The sequence below is a fragment of the Populus alba genome, chromosome 11 (genome assembly GCF_005239225.2).
Source record: "Populus alba chromosome 11, ASM523922v2, whole genome shotgun sequence".
Classification (NCBI taxonomy): Eukaryota; Viridiplantae; Streptophyta; class Magnoliopsida; order Malpighiales; family Salicaceae; genus Populus; species Populus alba.
Window position 1 is genome coordinate 10,566,271 of NC_133294.1, and position 22,161 is coordinate 10,588,431.

The 22,161-nt window shown below is 43.6% G+C and overlaps 1 pseudogene; it reads right to left on the reverse strand.

The window, feature by feature from the left end:
• The window catches only part of LOC140956079 (uncharacterized), a 210,932-nt pseudogene that overhangs the window by 105,763 nt on the left and 83,008 nt on the right, over positions 1 to 22,161 (reverse strand).

The following is a 22,161-nucleotide window of genomic DNA, read 5'->3' on the forward strand; positions in this document are numbered from 1 at the left end:
AAATACTTACCTCATTTACTCGTTTGTTTGTGAAGTCTCCACGAGTGCCAAACTGTTTTGAGTTGGCTGCCATGTTTGAGATTAATTGGCGCGCAGCCTCGGGTGTCTTATCTACCAATGCCCCTCCACTTGCAGCATCAATGATACTACGGTCAGTAGGTATCAATCCTTCATAGAAATATTGATGAATGAGCAGCTGATCGGGTATATTTTGATGATGATGAGGGCACTGAATACATAGTTGCTCAAATCTTTCCCAATACTCGGAAAGTGTCTCTCCATGAGATTGTCGAATCCCACATATTTATTTTCTTATGTTGGCAACTCGAGATGCTGGGAAATACTTCTCAAGGAAGATCTTTTTTCATGTCATTCTAAGTTCCCAATTGAACCTGAGAGAAAATGGAGAAAAGCCATGCTTTTGCTGCCCCTTTTAAAGAGAAAGGGAAAGCTTTCAACTTAACCTGTTCTTCGTCAACTCCGTTCGGTTTCCATGCCAACACAAACCATATGGAACTTCCTTGAGATGCGTATGAGGATCTTCTCCTGCAAGACCATTAAATGTTGGTAGCAAATGTATTAAAACCAGATTTGAGCTCAAAATTTACACTATTGTCGATGTTTATGCACAATGGCTGATTTTCCACGTTAGGAGCAGCAAGCTCCTTGAGTGTTTGTTGTCGTGCATTAGCCATGGTGTTGAGGCGAGTTTCCTTTCGTAACCTGCGTAAAGTTTTTTCTATTTCGAGATCTAACTGCACTTGACTTTTGATTAGTAGTTATTAGCGGGTTATTGGCATAAAGCATCAAGAAAACTCAAAAGAAACCAACCACGCAAGAGATCGAAAACAATGCAAATTGTACGAAAATCTTATGTTAGAAAACTAAAACTGCCTAAAAACCCTAGAAAACAGCGGAATTTGGCCTTGATAGAGCGGGGCTAGTGGTACACCACTAGTTCTGTTTAGAATGTCGTTTTCCTTCAAGAAACAAAAGGCCAAAACCTAATTCCACCAAAAAATCTGTTTTGAACAGTACCATTCCCGCAAGTGAACAGTACCGCCGCAAGCAAAAATTTTTTTTTTTTTGGTAAGCTGACTTATGTATTAAAAGAAAATGATACAAAGAATATAATGGGCATACCCAAGATTTACAATGAGGACAGAAACGAAAACCAACAAATGGCTACAGGCTAGCCACAACAAAACAAAAACTTGGACCAACTAGATATGCTAGGGGTACAAAAACACCAGCTAAACATCAAATTAAGAGTCCATGTTATTGACCCTCCAAAGTCTTTGGATCCTTATGTTTTCATCTGTTTGTTGAACATTCCTCATCAAAACAAGCTTATCGCGAATGATACATTCGATTTGATCAAAAACCAAATTCGAAGCTTTAGACACATCTGCAAAGATCCTTGCATTCCGTTCTTGCCAGATACAATACACTGTAGCTGCGAAACCCAGTTTACGAGAAAAGTTGACGAAACTTTTTCCATGCCAAGAGACAGTGGCCAATCGAATCCATTCATCCAAGCTTTTGATCATTCTTGGAATGTCGCATCTATCACAAACATTCCACCATAATGCTTTCCACCACGAGAAAATTCTGTTTCTCTTTTTTTTTTTTCAGAAATATAAATAACAATCACAGCAACTAAAAATAACAGTAAAAACATAAGAATCAACTAAAATAACAGTAAATTTTCATATCAATAAACTTCTTTGCTGGGGCTATAGAGAGAGGTTAGAGAGAGGTTAGAGAGGAAAGATTCAAAGGGGCGGTGCTCCAACAGACATATCTCCGGCGACCACCGTTGTATCAAGCCAAGATTTGGTTATGTTGTGAACTGAACTATTGTCTACATTCTGACCGGAGGGATCTTCTAAAGCTTCCGCCGTTTTAAGAAAATCTGGACAATTGAAATTTTCTGGAAAACCCCCTAGTGCTGTCAGAAGTCGCCGGCCCGTTTTGCCTTGTTATATACCGTTGGATCCAGATTATTTTTTGGTATGTTGTGAACATCTATATTGCCTACATTCTGTCCAGAGGGATCGTCCATTATTGGATTCCTCCTGCGGAAGCCAGCCATTTGAATATTTCTGGAGAAATCCTTCTCGGAATAGTCAGAGCCGCCGGCATATTTCTCCTTTCTTCCACCGTTGGATCAAGCTTATTTTGAATATGTGATGCATCGGGTTATGATACACTTTCTGAACGGTGGAGATTTAGAAATTAAGCCTCCAGCAACGTTGTCTACATGTTCAACAGAAGGTCGTCATTCTCAGGTCAGTTTCGGTATAATTAAGATTTGCGGCGATCCAACCGTTAAACTGTGCTGATTTTTGAATATGTTATACATAACATGTGTATCTTCCTTTGAACCGTTGGATGTTTGAACTGATCGGTGTTCCAATCATAGTGCTGGTCGCTTATTAGTGCTTCTTGGACTGAGTTTTTTTCTAGTATTTGTATGCTGCCAAATTGTCTTTTGTGTTCTGCTGTCAAATTTGTTCCAATGGTTAGCTCTGACATTGAACAACACAATGGAGTTAAATCTGGACATACTTTACAATTAGAGCTCCAAGACATGCTAAATAGTCATGACATGAATCCTGTGTTGGGTTCTAAAGGTGATGAGTTGAAGGTTGGGTCTAAGCAACAAGAACAGCTACACCTTAGCCCCAAATTGAATTTTTTAAATGCTTTGAAGGGCTCTGATGTTGATGAAAATAAGGGTAGGATGTCCCTTGATATGAATCCAGTCCGTAACTTGCATTTTGCTCCCCCCGCAATAACTGATGGTCGTGTGACAGTAGCTCCTCCACTTGATGTGTTTGAGGATGGCTGTGAACTTTGGAAAATCCACTCTAGTTGGTCATTTCGTGGGTCAGAAATTACCCTATCCTGTTGTTAATTCTATTGCTAAAAGAATATGGGGCTCCCACGGTCTATCCGAAGTTTTATCTTCTGATAATGGATTCTTTCTCTTCACTTTTGATTCTGTCGATCGCCGCCACTAATGTTCTGGAGAGAGCCCCATGGCACATGGCCAACAGACCTTTGGTGCTTAAACGTTGGCATCCGAACATGCAATTTTTGAAAGATGATCTGGATAGAGTTCCGGTATGGGTTAAGCTCTACAATGTTCCTCTCGAGTATTGGACTGTTAAGGGGCTGAGTTGTGTAGCGAGTGCTATTGGGATTCCCCTTCATGCTGACCTTACTACATTGTTTGCGTAAAAGGCTTAGCTACGCAAGAGTTTGCGTTGAGATAGAAGCTTCGAAAACGCTGGTGAAGGAATACGACCTTCGCTGTCCAAATGGGTTATTCATAACAATTTCAGCGGATTATGAATGGATTCCTTCAAGGTGCAATAATTGCAATGTCTTTGGACATACCACAGCGATATGTGCTACCAGTAAAGTTGATGATCGTACAATGGGGGCAGAGGGCAAAAGGAAAATAGGAGCTGTGAACTCTAAACATGCAGATAATAAGCAGAATCAGCTTCAATGGCAGGTAGTTGGTAAACGAAATAAGGGTGTTACGATTGGTGATAATGATTGTTTGGCATCTAAAGAGCTTAATTGTAATGAGAATGGTTGTTTAGCATCTGCTTTACAGAGTGCTGATTGTAATACGAATGAATCTGCGACATTAGATGTGCCCAATGCTGGTTGTTATGAAGATGAAAAATCCTACCTCTCCTCTTATTTTGAAGAGCTTACGAGCAGACATGGTGCCGAAGGAAGGGGATGCATGTACTTTCTTTAGATCAAAGTTCAACCATCTGTAATGCAACCATGAACCCTGTTAGTCATGAGGTGAATGTTGATATTGGAGTTATGGGAGGTGGTACAGGTAAGGAAGATGATGATAAGGAGTCGACGTCACTGATCCCAACAAGTCCGCAAAGTCCGATTTCTTCTGACGGGAAACTTTTATTAATCAGTTTAGCTAGCAAGGCTAGAGACTCTCTAGAAAAAAAGAAAACGGGTTCTCCAGGCTTTTCAAAGAAGAGTAAGAAATCTGGCTCCTCGAGGGGGGGCAAGTCAAGGTAATCCGTGTGTTGATGTTTGGTACTCCTCTCTATTTCCCTATGATTATTGGATGTTGGAATGTTAGAGGTTTGAATGATCCCATAAAGCATTCAGAACTGCGTCAGCTCATCCATCAAGAGAGGATGGTTTTTTTGGTTTGGTTGAAACTCGGGTTAGAGACAGGAATAAAGATAATGTTTCGCAACTTCTTCTGCGTAATTGGTCATTCTGTGTATAATTATGATTTCTCTTGTCGTGGTCGTATTTGGGTTTGTTGGAATGCTGATTTGGTGAAGGTGGATGTTCTGGGAATGTCAGACCAGGCTATCCATGTTTCTGTCATGATATTAGCTACCAATATCTGTTTTAATACTTCAATCATTTATGGAGACAATAATGCATCTGTACGTGAGGCTTTATGGTCTGATATTGTGAGTCGTAGTGATGGATGGGAGTCAACCCCATGGATTCTTATGGGCGACTTTAATGCTACCCGCAACCAGTCGGAGAGGTTAGGGGGGTCTTCTACGCGGGCTGGTCATATGGACAGATTGGAAACATGTATACGTGAAGCGAAAGTGGATGATCTTCGGTATTCAGGTATGCATTATACTTGGACGAACCAATGTCCTGAGAATATGATTATGCGGAAACTAGATAGAGTGCTTGTGAATGAGAAGTGGAATATGCGCTTCCCATTGTCGGAAGCGAGATTCTTGCCTGCTGGTATGTCAGATCATTCTCCCATGGTGGTAAAAGTCACTGGCAATGTTCAGAAACATAAAGAAACCATTCAGATTCTTCGATATGTGGATGGATCATGACGAGTTCATGCCCTTGGTGAAGAAAGTATGGGATCAGCATTCAGGAGGGTGTCCAATGTATCAACTGTGTTGCAAACTAAGGAAGCTAAAGCAGGAACTTAAACATTTCAATAAGACTCACTTCTCCAATATTTCCGATAGAGTCAAAGATGCAAAAGATCACATGGATAGGGCTCAACAAGCTCTGCATACAGCGCCTGAGGATCCAACATTGCGTATGCGAGAAAGAGATGGTGTTCGTAACTATGCTTCTACTGTCAGGGCGGAAGAGTGTTTTTTCAGACAAAAGGCAAGGATACAATGGCTTAGCTTGGGGATCAGAATACTAGCTACTTTCACAAATCAGTAAATGGTAGACAGCATAGAAATAAGCTTCTCTCGGTTACAAGGGAGGATGGAGAAGTCGCTGAAGGACACGAGGCAGTCAAATCAGAAGTAATTGCATACTTCCAGCGTGTATTGGGAGTGAAACAGATGCCTAGGGTCCTGAACGAGGAAGTGATGCAATCGGCAATTTTTTACAAATTGTCGGCAACTCAACAGCATGTACTAGCACAAGATGTCACAAGAGAGGAGATTAAGCATGCTATGTTTAGTTTGAAAAACAACAAAGCTCCTGGTCCAGATGGCTTCAACGCAGGTTTCTTCAAAAGAATGTGGCACATAGTGGGGGAAGATGTAATCAACGCTGTTAGCTCCTTCTTCCAGACTCGTAGAATGCTTAAAGAAATGAATGCTACATCCATTTCCCTTATCCCTAAAGTTGCTAATCCTACGAGGTTGACAGATTTTCGTCCTATATCTTGCTGCAATACAGTATACAAATGCATCGCGAAGATTCTAGCTGGGAGAATGAAAGTTGTTTTACCATCCTTAGTAGGTCCGTATCAAACAGCTTTTATCTCTGGACGGAGAATCAGCGACAATATCTTTTTGTCTCAGGAAACTAATGAAAGGCTATCACACAGCTACGGGTCCTGCTCGTTGTGCTATGAAAGTAGACCTGATGAAGGCTTATGACTCTGTTCGGTGGGATTTCGTTGATGCTACGTTGATAAAAATGGGATTCCCTAGAACAGTCATTGATTGGATCATGGTTTGTGTTACATCATGTCAATTCTCAATCAACGTCAACGGTGAACTTGCGGGTTACTTCCAAGGGGGAGAGGGCTGAGACAAGGTGATCCATTATCTCCATATTTGTTTGTCCTATGCATGGAAATCCTGTCAGGGCTGTTCTGCAATATGAGTGCCAACCAAAAACTTCAAGTTCCACTGGAGATGCAAGAAGGACAGAATTTCTCATCTTTGCTTTGCCGACGACTTGATGATATTCAGCAAAGGGGATGTACATTCAATCCGTATGATCAAAAAATGTACTCACAGAGTTTCAGGTTCTATCAGGTCTATATCCAAATCCAAACAAAAGTGACATCTTCTTGAGCGGTTCGTTAGGAGCTGAGAGGGAACAGATTATCAGTATTCTTGGTTTAGAGAGGGGAGCTTCCTATGAAATATTTGGGAGTGCCTCTTATCTCGTCCAGACTAAAGGTTGTTAATTGTAAGGGCCTCGTGGATCGAATTACCGCCAAAGTTCGACATTGGACCTGTAGAACACTCTCTTTCGCAGGGCGAGTACAACTGATTAACTCAGTCTTATTCTCCATCCAGGTCTATTGGGCATCTCTATTCTATTACCTGGGGAAGTAGTGAAAAATGTTGAGCAAATTATGAGATCCTTTCTTTGGTCAGGTTCAGATATGAGCACTACCAGGGCTAAAGTGGCTTGGGATCAGGTATGTCTTCCAAAAAAGGAGGGGGGGCTAGGCATAAAAAGGATAGCAGAATGGAACAAGGATTGCCTTGTTGAAACATATTTGGAACTTGTGCAATGACTCAGATGGCTCAATCTGGTCTACTTGGATCAGATCCAATCTCTTGCGAGGTAGGAATTTCTGGACAATCAAAGGCGCCAGGAAGCTGCTCTTGGGCTTGGGGAAAGATTCTAAAGCTCAGATCCTTAGCATGGCCGAAGATGAAGCACGTCATCGGGAGATGGAATGACAACCTCTCTATGGTTTGACAATTGGCATCCTCACAGCCCGCTCGCTGATACCTACGGTGAACGTTTCATCTATGATTCAGGTATGGAACACAACGCGAGAGTGAACGTGCTGATTAATAACTTAGAATGGAGAATTCCTATCACTCATGCTATTGGCTGGCACCCCATTTTAGAAGCTATTCCTTCCACCTCTACTCCTAAGGGGCAAAAGGATGAGATTGTTTGGTTGGATTCGCCAAATCAGAGTTTCTCAGTCAAAGTTAGCTTGGGAACAACTAAGAATTCATCATCAAATGGTTGATTGGCATGACATCGTGTGGTTCAAGAATGCTGTCCCAAGACATGCATTTCTTCTTTTGGGTGGCTATCCAACGGAAACTCTCAACGCAGGATAGACTTCATCGGTTTGGTATTCAAGGTCCCAATAGGTGCTCACTCTGTCTCTGCAATAATGAAGATCACAACCACTTGTTCTTTGAATGCTCCTTTGCGAAAGCATTATGGTGGAATGTTTGTGATAGATGCGACATTCCAAGAATGACAAAAAGCTTGGATGAATGGATTCGATTGGCCACTGTCTCTTGGCATGGAAAAAGTTTCGTCAACTTTTCTCGTAAACTGGGCTTCGCAGCTACAGTGTATTGTATCTGGCAAGAACGGAATGCAAGGATCTTTGCAGATGTGTCTAAAGCTTCGAATTTGGTTTTTGATCAAATCGAATGTATCATTCGCGATAAGCTTGTTTTGATAAGGAATGTTCAAACAAACAGATGAAAACATAAGGATCCAAAGACTTTGGAGGGTCAATAACATGGACTCTTAATTTGATGTTTAGCTGGTTGTTTTGTACCCCTAGCATATCTAGTTGGTCCAAGTTTTTTGTTTTGTTGTGGCTAGCCTGTAAGCCATTTGTTGGTTTTCGTTTCTGTCCTCATTGTAAATCTTGGGTATGCCCATTATATTCTTTGTATCATTTTCTTTTAATACATAAGTCAGCTTACCAAAAAAAAGAATCAACTAAAATTACATTCCCCGGCAACGGCGCCAAAATTTGTTGCGATGTCGTGGTCGCACAAATTAAATACCCTAGCTTCTTTTTTTTTGGTAAGCTAAATACCCTAGCTTCAAACACAACACACAAGATAATATAGAGCAAGCAAGGGGTCGATCCCATGAGGAAGATTTAGTTCAGATTTTTATGCTATACGTTATGCAATTTAGGGGGGTTGGATGTTATATAGGCTAAAGAAAAAATAAAACAAAAAACTATCAAAAAAAATTTAATAAGATCAGAAAATTATCAAGAGAAACAAACCTTGGTCGCAATCACACATCCACCTATAGAAATCAGAACTGATCCTTGAAACGAAATTCCAGTTTTATATTCTGAATTTTTATCTTTTCTTAACGTTGGTTAATTAACGGATCCGCCGTATAACTAACCCTAACCAACAAATAATCACAGTGTCCGCACTAATGATTTAATCCAATGGCAGCCTTAAGATCTAGATAAATTCATTATCTTAACAACTAAGTTGTCTGCTTATGTTGCTTTGATCGAATGTTCTCCCTAAGATTAATAACGTAGATCCGCTACAATTATTAAATTCAGTTGCTTCACAAGTTCATATACCACAACTCCGGTTTTGATATCAAACTTAGCAATAAATTGTCTATAATAATAACTTAGAGTCCGCTCTAGCAATTAAAATAAACAATCATAGGAAAAAAATAAGCATAGGATAACAAACATATTCATCATATAAAAACTGAAAAGAAAAGGTAGAATAGATCTCACAGTTCTTGAAATCCGAAGGTTTCCGTGTCCTTGCAACCAAGAAAATGAGTTTAGCCTTGCATGTTTATTGAACAACTAATCAAAAAGATGGAAAATGCATGATTTTAGGGTTTCTTAGAGTAGGGGGCGCGTTTTTTTCTCCTCTTGGGTGGCTACCCCCTTCTCTTCTCTCATTCTTTTTATACGCTAGGAAACCCTAATCTTTATTTTACAAAATAGTCCTCCCTTAAGTAGACAATTTACATTTAAGTAGTTCAATAACTATTTTCCTAAAAAAGGAGAAATAACTTTGCATGAAATCTTCAAGCTTTGACTTAGAGGAGCTACATTGCTGAAATAAAAACTTGGATGTCGGTTTATGCTTCGGAACGTAATCTGGACTCGTTTCTTCACGAAACCTGTTTGCTGGCAGAATTCAGTTGTCATCTTTGAAAAATCATATCTCCCTCATATGACATCATTTTTGGCTGAAATTTGGAGCGTTTATAGAACTTTGAGTCAGGAATCCAAAACAATTGAGTTTTCATCAATTGGACTTTTTTAGCTCTATATATTCAAGTCGGACTGACTGAAGGTCAACACTGGCAGATTGCGAGATTTGACTTTGAAAGCTGTGATTTCCATGCTCTTTCTTATTTTATTGTCTTGCCTTATATTTCCAGAAAGGTATGGATGTTAGCTTTTTAATGCGACTGGAATCACTTCATTTCGACCTTTAGAGCTCACGTTCTGCACAAAACATCGACTGAACGTCAAATCTGCCAATTACCTTCAATTTACTCCTTTTTGCATCTTTCATCCAAAAGTGCCTTCAAAACATAAAACAAAGAATATCAAGGCATTTTATATATAAAACATAGGCAAAACACTAGTTAAATGTCGGCGAAACTATCGAATAATATGGTTGCATCAACTGGCCCGACAGGACATCGTCCCAATTTCAGATCGATTCGACGATACTCCATATAAACAGCCTCCGGAAACTCGTGAAAAAAATTTAAGCGGGATCCAACTGTCGGATATATAGATATTGACCTTTGGATCCGGTACTCTCGTCTTGCCGGTGGACTGGCCCGACTGGACTTCGTCACCGTGTCGTCTCTATACCACGCAACTCCATTGGAAACAGCCTCCGGAAACTCGTGAAAATAATTTGAGAGGGATCCAACGGTCGGATCTATAAATAAGGACATTTTGATCCGGTACTCTTGTCATGCTGGTGGAAGGGCCCGACAGAACGTCGTCACCATTTCATCTCGATTCGAGGCTACTTCATGGGAAACAGCCTCCGGAAACTCCTGAAAAAAATTTGATCGCGATCCAACGGTCGGATCTATAGATACGGACCTTTTGATCCGGTACTCTCCTCTTGCCGGTGGACTGGCCCGCCAGAACATCGTCCACTTTCAGCTCGATTCGACTGTACTCCATGGAAACAGCCTCCAGAAACTCGTGAAAACAATTTGGGCGCGATCCAACGGTCGGATCTATAGATATGGACCTTTTGATCCGGTACTCTTGTCTTGCTGGTGGACTGGCCCGACTGGACATCGTCGCCATTTCATCTCCATTGGACACTCCTCCATTGGAAACAGCCTCCGGAAACTCGTGAAAACAATTTGAGCGCGATCCAACGGTCGGATCTATAAATAAGGACCTTTTGATCCGGTACTCTCGTCTTGCCGGTGGACTGGCCCGACAGGACGTCTTCCCAATTTCAGATCGATTCGACGCTACCCCACATTAACAGCCTCCGGAAACTCGTGAAAAAAATTTGAGCGGATCCAACTGTCGGATATATAGATATGGACCTTTGGATCCGGTACTCTCGTCTTGCCGGTGGATTGTCCCGACTGGACTTCGTCACCGTGTCGTCACTATACCATGCAACTCCATTGGAAACAGCCTCCGGAAACTCGTGAAAATAATTTGAGAGGGATCCAACGGTCTGATCTATATATAAGGACCTTTTGATCCGGTACTCTCATCATGCTGGTGGACTGGCCCGACTGGACATCGTCGCCATTTCATCTCGATTGGACGCTCCTCCATTGGAAACAGCCTCCGGAAACTAGTGACAACATTTTGAGCGCGATCCAACAGTTGGATCTATAGATATGGACCTTTTAATCCGGTACTCTCGTCTTGCCGGTGGACTGGCCAGACAGCACATCGTCCCACTTTCAGCTCGATTCGACGCTACTCCATGGAAACAGCCTCCGAAAACTCGTGAAAACAATTTGAGCGCTATCCAACAGTCAGATCTATAGATAGGGACCTTTTGATCCGGTACTCTCGTCGTGCCGGTGGACTGCCCGGACTGGACGTCGTCGCCGTGTCGTCTCAATTGGACGCTCCTCCATGGCAAACAGCTTCCAAAAACTCGTGAAACAATTTGAGCGCGATCCAACGGTCGGATCTATAGATAAGGACCTTTTGATCGGGTACTCTCGTCTTGCCGGTGGACTGGCCCGACAGAACATAGTCCCACTTTCAGCTCGATTCGACGCTACTCCATGGAAACAGCCTCCGGAAACTCGTGAAAACAATTTGAGCGCGATCAACGGTCGGATCTATAGATATGGACCTTTTGATCGGGTACTCTCGTCTTGCCGGTGGACTGGCCCGACAGGACGTCGTCGCCATTTCATCTCAATTCGACGCTACTTCATGGGAAACAGTCTCCGGAAACTCGTGAAAAAAATTTGATGGTGATCCAACGGTCGGATCTATAGATATGGACATTTTGATCTGCTACTCTCGTCTTGCCGGTGGACTGGCCCGACAGAACATCGTCCCACTTTCAGCTCGATTCGACGCTACTCCATGGAAACAGCCTCCAGAAACTCGTGAAAACAATTTGAGCGCGATCAACGGTCGGATCTATAGATATGGACCTTTTGATCCGGTACTCTCGTCTTGCCGGTGGACTGGCCCGACAGGACGTCGTCCCAATTTCAGCTCGATTCGACGCTACTCCATATAAACAGCCTCCAGAAACTCGTGAAAAAAATTTGAGCGGGATCCAACTGTCAGATCTATAGATATGGACCTTTGGATCCGGTACTCTCGTCTTGCCGGTGGACTGGCCCGACAACACATCGTCCCACTTTCAGCTCGATTCGACGCCACTCGATGGAAACAACCTCCGTAAACTCGTGAAAATATTTTGAGCGCAATCCAAAGGTCGGATCTATAGATAAGGACCTTTTGATCCGGTACTCTCGTTTTTCCGGTGGACTAGCCCGTTAGGACGTCGTCCCAATTTCAGATCGATTCGACGCTACTCCATATAAACACCCTCCGGAAGCTCGTGAAAAAAATTTGAGCGGGATCCAACTGTCGGATATATAGATGTGGACCTTGGGATCCAGTACTCTCGTCTTGCCGGTGGACTGGCCCGACTGGACTTCGTCACCGTGTCATCTCTATACCACGCAACTCCATTGGAAACAGCCTCCGGAAACTCGTGAAAATAATTTGAGAGGGATCCAACGGTCGGATATATAGATATGGACCTTTGGATCCGGTACTCTCGTCTTGCCGGTGGACGGGCCCGACTGTACTTCGTCATTGTGCCATCTCTATACCACGCAACTCCATTGGAAACAGCCTCCGGAAACACGTGAAAATAATTTGACAGGGATCCAACGGTCGGATCTATATATAAGGACCTTTTGACCCGGTACTCTCGTCGTGCCGGTGGACTGGCCCGATAGTACGTCGTCCCCGTGTCGTCTCTATACCACGCAACTCCATTGGAAACAGCCTCCGGAAACTCGTGAAAAAAATTTGAGCGCGATCCAACGGTCGGATCTATAGATATCGACCTTTTGATCCGGTACTCTCGTCTTGCCGGTGGACGGGCTTGACAGGACTTTGTCGCCCTTTCATCTCGATTCGACGCTACTCCATTGGAAACAGCCTCCGAAAACTCGTGAAAAAAAATTTGATGGCGATCCAACGGTCAGATCTATAGATAGGGACCTTTTGATCCGGTACTCTCGTCTTGCCGGTGGACTGGCCCGACAGAACATCGTCCCACTTTCAGCTCGATTCGACGCTACTCCATGGAAACAGCCTCCAAACACTCGTGAAAACAATTTGATCGCGATCCAACGGTTGGATCTATAGATATGGGCCTTTTGATCCGGTACTCTCGTCCTGCCGGGGGACTGGCCCGACACGACGTCGTCGCCGTGTCGTCTCTATACCACGCAACTCCATTGGAAACAGCCTCCAGAAACTCGTGAAAAAAAATTTGAGCGCGATCCCACAATCGGATCTACAGATAGAGACCTTTTGATCCGGTACTCTCGTCTTGCCGGTGCACGGGCCCGACAGGACTCTGTCGCCATTACATCTCGATTCGACGCTACTCCATTGGAAACAGCCTGCGGACACTCGTGAAAAAAATTTCATGGCGATCCAACGGTCGAATCTATAGATAGGGACCTTTTGATCCGGTACTCTCGTCTTGCCGGTGGACTGGCCCGACAGGACTTTGTCACCATTTCATCTCGATTCGACGCTACTCCATGGAAACAGCCTCCTGGAAACTCGTGAAAACAATTTGAGCGCGATCAACGGTCGGATCTATAGATACGGACCTTTTGATCCGTTACTCTCGTCCTTCCGGTGGCTGGCCCAACCGGACGTCGTCGCCGTGTCGTCTCGATTCCTCGCTACTCCATGGGAAACAGCCTCCGGAAACTCGTGAAAAAAATTTGAGCGCGATCCAACGAGCGGATCTATAGATATCGACCTTTTGATCCGGTACTCTCGTCTTGCCGGTGGACGGGCCCGACAGGACTCTGTCGCCATTTCATCTCGATTCGACGCTACTCCATTGGAAACAGCCTTCGGACACTTGTGAAAAAAATTTCAGCGCGATCCAACGGCCGGATCTATTGATAGGGACCTTTTGATCCGGTACTCTCGTCTTGCCGGTGGACGGGCCCGACAGAACATCGTCCCACTTTCAACTCGATTCGACGCTACTCCATGGAAACAGCCTCCGGAAACTCGTGAAAACATTTTGAGCGCGATCTAACGGTCGGATCTATAGATAAGGACCTTTTGATCCGGTACTCTCGTCTTGCCGGTGGACTGGCCCGACAGCACATCGTCCCACTTTCAGCTCGATTCGACGCTACTCCATGAAAACAACATCCGGAAACTTGTGAAAAAAATTTGATTGCGATCCAACGGTCGGATATCTATAGATAGGGACCTTTTGATCCGGTACTCTCGTCTTGCCGGTGGACCGGCCCGACAGGACGTCGTCGCCATTTCATCTCGATTCGACGCTCCTCCATGGGAAACAGCCTACGAAAACTCGTGAAAAAATTTGAGCGCCATCCAACTGTCGGATCTATAGATAGGGACCTTTTGATCCGGTACTCTCGTCTTGCCGGTGGACTGGCCCGCCAGGACGTCGTCGCCGTGTCGTCCCGATTCCACGCAACTCCATTGGAAACAGCCTCCGGAAACTCGTGAAAAAAATTTGAGCGCGATCCAACGGTCGGATCTATAGATAGGGACCTTTTGATCCGGTACTCTCGTCTTGCCGGTGGACTGGCCCGCCAGAACATCGTCCCACTTTCATCTCGATTCGAAGCTCCTCCATGGAAACAGCCTCCGGAAACTCGTGAAAACATTTTGAGCGCGATCGAACTGTCGGATCTATAGATAAGGACCTTTTGATCCGGTACTCTCGTCTTGCCAGTGGACTGGCCCGACAGCACATCGTCCCACTTTCAACTCGATTCGACGCTACTCCATGAAAACAACCTCCGGAAACTCGTGAAATCAATTTGAGCGCGATCCAACTGTTGGATCTATAGATATGGACCTTTTGATCCGGTACTCTCGTCTTGCAGGTGGACTGGCCCGACAGCACATCGTCCCCACTTTCAGCTCAATTCGACGCTACTCCATGAAAACAGCCTCCGGAAACTCGTGAAAACAATTTGAGCGCGATCCAACGGTCGGATCTATAGATAGGGACCTTTTGATCCGGTACTCTCGTCTTGCCGGTGGACTGGCCCGACAGCACATCGTCCTACTTTCAACTCGATTCGACGCTACTCCATGGAAACAGCCTCCGGAAACTCGTGCAAACATTTTGAGCGCGATCCAACGGTCGGATCTATAGATATGGACCGTTTGATCCGGTACTCTCGTCTTGCCTGTGGACTGGCCCGACAGGACGTCGTCGCCGTGTCGTCTCGATTGGACCCTCCTCCATGGCAAACAGCTTCCGAAAACTCGTGAAAAAAATTTGAGAGGGATCTAACGGTCGGATCTATAGATAAAGACCCTTTGATCCGGTACTCTCGTCTTGCCGGTGGACTGGCCCGACAGCACATCGTCCCACTTTCAGCTCGATTCGACACTACTCCATGGAAACAGCCTCCAAACACTTTGTTTTTGGTAAGCTGACTTATGTATTAAAAGAAAATGATACAAAGAATATAATGGGCATACCCAAGATTTATAATGAGGACAGAAACGAAAACCAACAAATGGCTACAGGCTAGCCACAACAAAACAAAAACTTGGACCAACTAGATATGCTAGGGGTACAAAAACAACCAGCTAAACATCAAATTAAGAGTCCATGTTATTGACCCTCCAAAGTCTTTGGATCCTTATGTTTTCATCTGTTTGTTGAACATTCCTTATCAAAACAAGCTTATCGCGAATGATACATTCGATTTGATCAAAAACCAAATTCGAAGCTTTAGACACATCTGCAAAGATCCTTGCATTCCGATCTGCGAAGCCCAGTTTACGAGAAAAGTTGACGAAACTTTTTCCATGCCAAGAGACAGTGGCCAATCGAATCCATTCATCCAAGCTTTTTGTCATTCTTGGAATGTCGCATCTATCACAAACATTCCACCATAATGCTTTCGCAAAGGAGCATTCAAAGAACAAGTGGTTGTGATCTTCATTATTGCAGAGACAGAGTGAGCACCTATTGGGACCTTGAATACCAAACCGATGAAGTCTATCCTGCGTTGAGAGTTTCCGTTGGATAGCCACCCAAAGAAGAAATGCATGTCTTGGGACAGCATTCTTGAACCACACGATGTCATGCCAATCAACCATTTGATGATGAATTCTTAGTTGTTCCCAAGCTACTTTGACTGAGAAACTCTGATTTGGCGAATCCAACCAAACAATCTCATCCTTTTGCCCCTTAGGAGTAGAGGTGGAAGGAATAGCTTCTAAAATGGGGTGCCAGCCAATAGCATGAGTGATAGGAATTCTCCATTCTAAGTTATTAATCAGCACGTTCACTCTCGCGTTGTGTTCCATACCTGAATCATAGATGAAACGTTCACCGTAGGTATCAGCGAGCGGGCTGTGAGGATGCCAATTGTCAAACCATAGAGAGGTTGTCATTCCATCTCCGATGACGTGCTTCATCTTCGGCCATGCTAAGGATCTGAGCTTTAGAATCTTTCCCCAAGCCCAAGAGCAGCTTCCTGGCGCCTTGATTGTCCAGAAATTCCTACCTCGCAAGAGATTGGATCTGATCCAAGTAGACCAGATTGAGCCATCTGAGTCATTGCACAAGTTCCAAATATGTTTCAACAAGGCAATCTTGTTCCATTCTGCTATCCTTTTTATGCCTAGCCCCCCCTCCTTTTTTGGAAGACATACCTGATCCCAAGCCACTTTAGCCCTGGTAGTGCTCATATCTGAACCTGACCAAAGAAAGGATCTCATAATTTGCTCAACATTTTTCACTACTTCCCCAGGTAATAGGAATAGAGATGCCCAATAGACCTGGATGGAGAATAAGACTGAGTTAATCAGTTGTACTCGCCCTGCGAAAGAGAGTGTTCTACAGGTCCAATGTCGAACTTTGGCGGTAATTCGATCCACGAGGCCCTTACAATTAAACAGCCTTTAGTCTGGACGAGATAAGAGGCACTCCCAAATATTTCATAGGAAGCTCCCCCTCTCTAAACCCAAGAATACTGATAATCTGTTCCCTCTCAGCTCCTAACGAACCGCTCAAGAAGATGTCACTTTTGTTTGGATTTGGATATAGACCTGATAGAACCTGAAACTCTGTGAGTACATTTTTGATCATACGGATTGAATGTACATCCCCTTTGCTGAATATCATCAAGTCGTCGGCAAAGCAAAGATGAGAAATTCTGTCCTTCTTGCATCTCCAGTGGAACTTGAAGTTTTGGTTGGCACTCATATTGCAGAACAGCCCTGACAGGATTTCCATGCATAGGACAAACAAATATGGAGATAATGGATCACCTTGTCTCAGCCCTCTCCCCCTTGGAAGTAACCCGCAAGTTCACCGTTGACGTTGATTGAGAATTGACATGATGTAACACAAACCATGATCCAATCAATGACTGTTCTAGGGAATCCCATTTTTATCAACGTAGCATCAACGAAATCCCACCGAACAGAGTCATAAGCCTTCATCAGGTCTACTTTCATAGCACAACGAGCAGGACCCGTAGCTGTGTGATAGCCTTTCATTAGTTCCTGAGACAAAAGAATATTGTCGCTGATTCTCCGTCCAGAGATAAAAGCTGTTTGATACGGACCTACTAAGGATGGTAAAACAACTTTCATTCTCCCAGCTAGAATCTTCGCGATGCATTTGTATACTGTATTGCAACAAGATATAGGACGAAAATCTGTCAACCTCGTAGGATTAGCAACTTTAGGGATAAGGGAAATGGATGTAGCATTCATTTCTTTAAGCATTCTACGAGTCTGGAAGAAGGAGCTAACAGCGTTGATTACATCTTCCCCCACTATGTGCCACATTCTTTTGAAGAAACCTGCGTTGAAGCCATCTGGACCAGGAGCTTTGTTGTTTTTCAAACTAAACATAGCATGCTTAATCTCCTCTCTTGTGACATCTTGTGCTAGTACATGCTGTTGAGTTGCCGACAATTTGTAAAAAATTGCCGATTGCATCACTTCCTCGTTCAGGACCCTAGGCATCTGTTTCACTCCCAATACACGCTGGAAGTATGCAATTACTTCTGATTTGACTGCCTCGTGTCCTTCAGCGACTTCTCCATCCTCCCTTGTAACCGAGAGAAGCTTATTTCTATGCTGTCTACCATTTACTGATTTGTGAAAGTAGCTAGTATTCTGATCCCCCAAGCTAAGCCATTGTATCCTTGCCTTTTGTCTGAAAAAACACTCTTCCGCCCTGACAGTAGAAGCATAGTTACGAACACCATCTCTTTCTCGCATACGCAATGTTGGATCCTCAGGCGCTGTATGCAGAGCTTGTTGAGCCCTATCCATGTGATCTTTTGCATCTTTGACTCTATCGGAAATATTGGAGAAGTGAGTCTTATTGAAATGTTTAAGTTCCTGCTTTAGCTTCCTTAGTTTGCAACACAGTTGATACATTGGACACCCTCCTGAATGCTGATCCCATACTTTCTTCACCAAGGGCATGAACTCGTCATGATCCATCCACATATCGAAGAATCTGAATGGTTTCTTTATGTTCTGAACATTGCCAGTGACTTTTACCACCATGGGAGAATGATCTGACATACCAGCAGGCAAGAATCTCGCTTCCGACAATGGGAAGCGCATATTCCACTTCTCATTCACAAGCACTCTATCTAGTTTCCGCATAATCATATTCTCAGGACATTGGTTCGTCCAAGTATAATGCATACCTGAATACCGAAGATCATCCACTTTCGCTTCACGTATACATGTTTCCAATCTGTCCATATGACCAGCCCGCGTAGAAGACCCCCCTAACCTCTCCGACTGGTTGCGGGTAGCATTAAAGTCGCCCATAAGAATCCATGGGGTTTGACTCCCATCCATCACTACGACTCACAATATCAGACCATAAAGCCTCACGTACAGATGCATTATTGTCTCCGTAAATGATTGAAGTATTAAAACAGATATTGGTAGCTAATATCATGACAGAAAACATGGATAGCCTGGTCTGACATTCCCAGAACATCCACCTTCACCAAATCAGCATTCCAACAAACCCAAATACGACCACGACAAGAGAAATCATAATTATACAAGAATGACCAATTACGCAGAAGAAGTTGCGAAACATTATCTTTATTCCTGTCTCTAACCCGAGTTTTCAACCAAACCAAAAAAAAACCATCCTCTCTTGATGGATGAGCTGACGCAGTTCTGAATGCTTTATGGGATCATTCAAACCTCTAACATTCCAACATCCAATAATCATAGGGAAATAGAGAGGAGTACCAAACATCAACACACGGATTACCTTGACTTGCCCCCCCTCGAGGAGCCAGATTTCTTACTCTTCTTTGAAAAGCCTGGAGAACCCGTTTTCTTTTTTTCTAGAGAGTCTCTAGCCTTGCTAGCTAACTGATTAATAAAAGTTTCCCCGTCAGAAGAAATCGGACTTTGCGGACTTGTTGGGATCAGTGACGTCGACTCCTTATCATCATCTTCCTTACCTGTACCACCTCCCATAACTCCAATATCAACATTCACCTCATGACTAACAGGGTTCATGGTTGCATTACAGATGGTTGAACTTTGATCTAAAGAAGTACATGCATCCCCTTCCTCCGGCACCATGTCTGCTCGTAAGCTCTTCAAAATAAGAGGAGAGGTAGGATTTTCATCTTCATAACAACCAGCATTGGGCACATCTAATGTCGCAGATTCATTCGTATTACAATCAGCACTCTGTAAAGCAGATGCTAAACAACCATTCTCATTACAATTAAGCTCTTTAGATGCCAAACAATCATTATCACCAATCGTAACACCCTTATTTCGTTTACCAACTACCTGCCATTGAAGCTGATTCTGCTTATTATCTGCATGTTTAGAGTTCACAGCTCCTATTTTCCTTTTGCCCTCTGCCCCCATTGTACGATCATCAACTTTACTGGTAGCACATATCGCTGTGGTATGTCCAAAGACATTGCAATTATTGCACCTTGAAGGAATCCATTCATAATCCGCTGAAATTGTTATGAATAACAATTTGATCGCGATCCAACGGTCGGATCTATAGATAGGGGCCTTTTGATCCGGTACTCTCGTCTTGCCGGTGGACTGGCCCGAGAGGACATCGTCGCCATTTTATCTTAATTGGACGCTCCTCCATTGGAAACAGCCTCCGGAAACTCGTGAAAACATTTTGAGCGCGATCCAACAGTTGGATCTATAGATATGGACCTTTTGATCCGGTACTCTCGTCTTGCCGGTGGACTGGCCCGACAGCACATCGTCCCACTTTCAGCTCGATTCGATGCTACTCCATGGAAACAGCTTCCGGAAACTCGTGAAAACAATTTGAGCGCGATCCAACGGTCGGATCTATAGATAAGGACCTTTTAATCCGGTACTCTCGTCTTGCCGGTGGACGGGCCCGACAGCACATCGTCCCACTTTCATTTCTATTCGATGTTACTCCATGGAAACAGCCTCCGGAAACTCGTGAAAACAATTTGAGCGCGATCCAACGGTCGGATCTATAGACATGGACCTTTTGATCTGGTACTCTCGTCGTGCCGGTGGACTGCCCGGACAGGAAGTCGTCGCCGTGTCATCTCGATTGGACGCTCCTCCATGGCAAACAGCTTCTGAAAACTTGTGAAAAAAATTTGAGCGCGATCCAACGGTCGGATCTATAGATAGGGACCTTTTGATGCGGTACTCTCGTCTTGCTGGTGGACTGGCCCGACTGAACATCATCCCACTTTCAACTCGATTCGATGCTACTCCATGGAAACAGCCTCCGGAAACTCGTGAAAACATTTTGAGCGCGATCCAACGGTCGGATCTATAGATAGGGACCTTTTGATCCGGTACTCTCGTCATGCCGGTGGACTGCCCGGACTGGATGTCGTCGCCGTGGTGTCTCGATTGGACGCTTCTCCATGGCAAACATGATGCGAACCTCGTGATCACGTGGTCACGCAACCCACAATCAAGATTGAGATCTGATCCCGGAAAGCCGAAATAGGTCTGATATGAGTGCGACACAATGGAAACCTGCCCCAAGGCACCAACACTATTGGAATGAGTAGAATGACGCCACGAAGCCAGTTAATCTTCGATAAGTCAGATTCAGTTCGTTCAAGAACTGAAGAATGCAAGAATCACTCTCACACGTTAAAACTAAAAAATTCAGAATAATAATCATCAAAGCTGCCAAAATTGTGGCTTACATGAGTTTAAATAGTTCTTGAAAAGTTAACCCTAATGGACCTCTTATGTGGACTTCTATGAGGTCCACTCAAAACTGGCCCAAAACCCTAAACTAAAAAGCCCATAACCTGATCCAAACAAGCCTTGGATCCTAGCTCAAAACAAAGTTTTAATTAAGCCCAAACATGAAAGAAAATAATAAAAATAAGTCACTTGTCATTAAATACCACCAGCCCTTCTTTCCTTGTGTAGCTAGGATGAATAAGGAATCCTTATAAGAAAAGGATTCTGAAACATTAATGAATCCTTGCCACACTAGGAGATTATATTGCAACTCATTAAATATCCTTGTGGAACTAGGAAATTCCCAAAACCAGCTCCCACATCCTTGGAGGAAAAGAATCCTAATCAAATAGAAAGTCCACAAGTCAAATGGAAGTAAATAACAAAATCCGTACAGCCTCTATTGACCAGTATTGGGGTGCCTTACCGAACTCCGATTGACCTGCAATTTTAACCCAAGGTAGTAAGATATGTCTGGAGAGTCCACATAAAATATTAGCCCGATCCAACGGTCGGATTGAGAATTATGACTATTGCCGTAAACCTGGATTGTTGCGCTTTTTACGCCAAAATCCGAATTTGACCTTACTTGGGTCGTATCACAGGGCTGAACCGTATCAATTAGGGTTCACAGTTTTCTCCAAGATCTGTTTGATCTCCCTATTAGCAAGCTCTACTTGTCCACTTGTCTGAGGGTGATAAGGGGTGGCAACTTTGTGTGTGATTCCATATTTCTTCATTAAAGAAGCAAATGGCTTGTTGCAGAAATGTGTTCCACCATCACTTATTATGGCTCGAGGGATTCCAAATCGACTCAAAATATTGTCTTTCAAAAACTTTATCACTGTTTTGTGATCATTGTTTCAACTTGGAATTGCCTCTATCCATTTTCAAACATAATCTACTGCGACTAATATGTACACGAAACCAAATGATGGAGGAAATGGACCCATGAAATCTATACCCCAACAAAGATCTCAATGACAAGAATAGGATTTAAAGGCATCATGTGACGTTTTGAAATAGATCCCAACTTTTGACAATTTTCACAAGTCTTGCAGAATACATGTGAGTCTTTGAACATGGTGGGCCAATAAAATCCACTTTGTAAGATTTTTGCAGTTGTCTTTCTTGATGAGAAATGACCCCCACATGCCTCAGAATGACAAAATTTAATG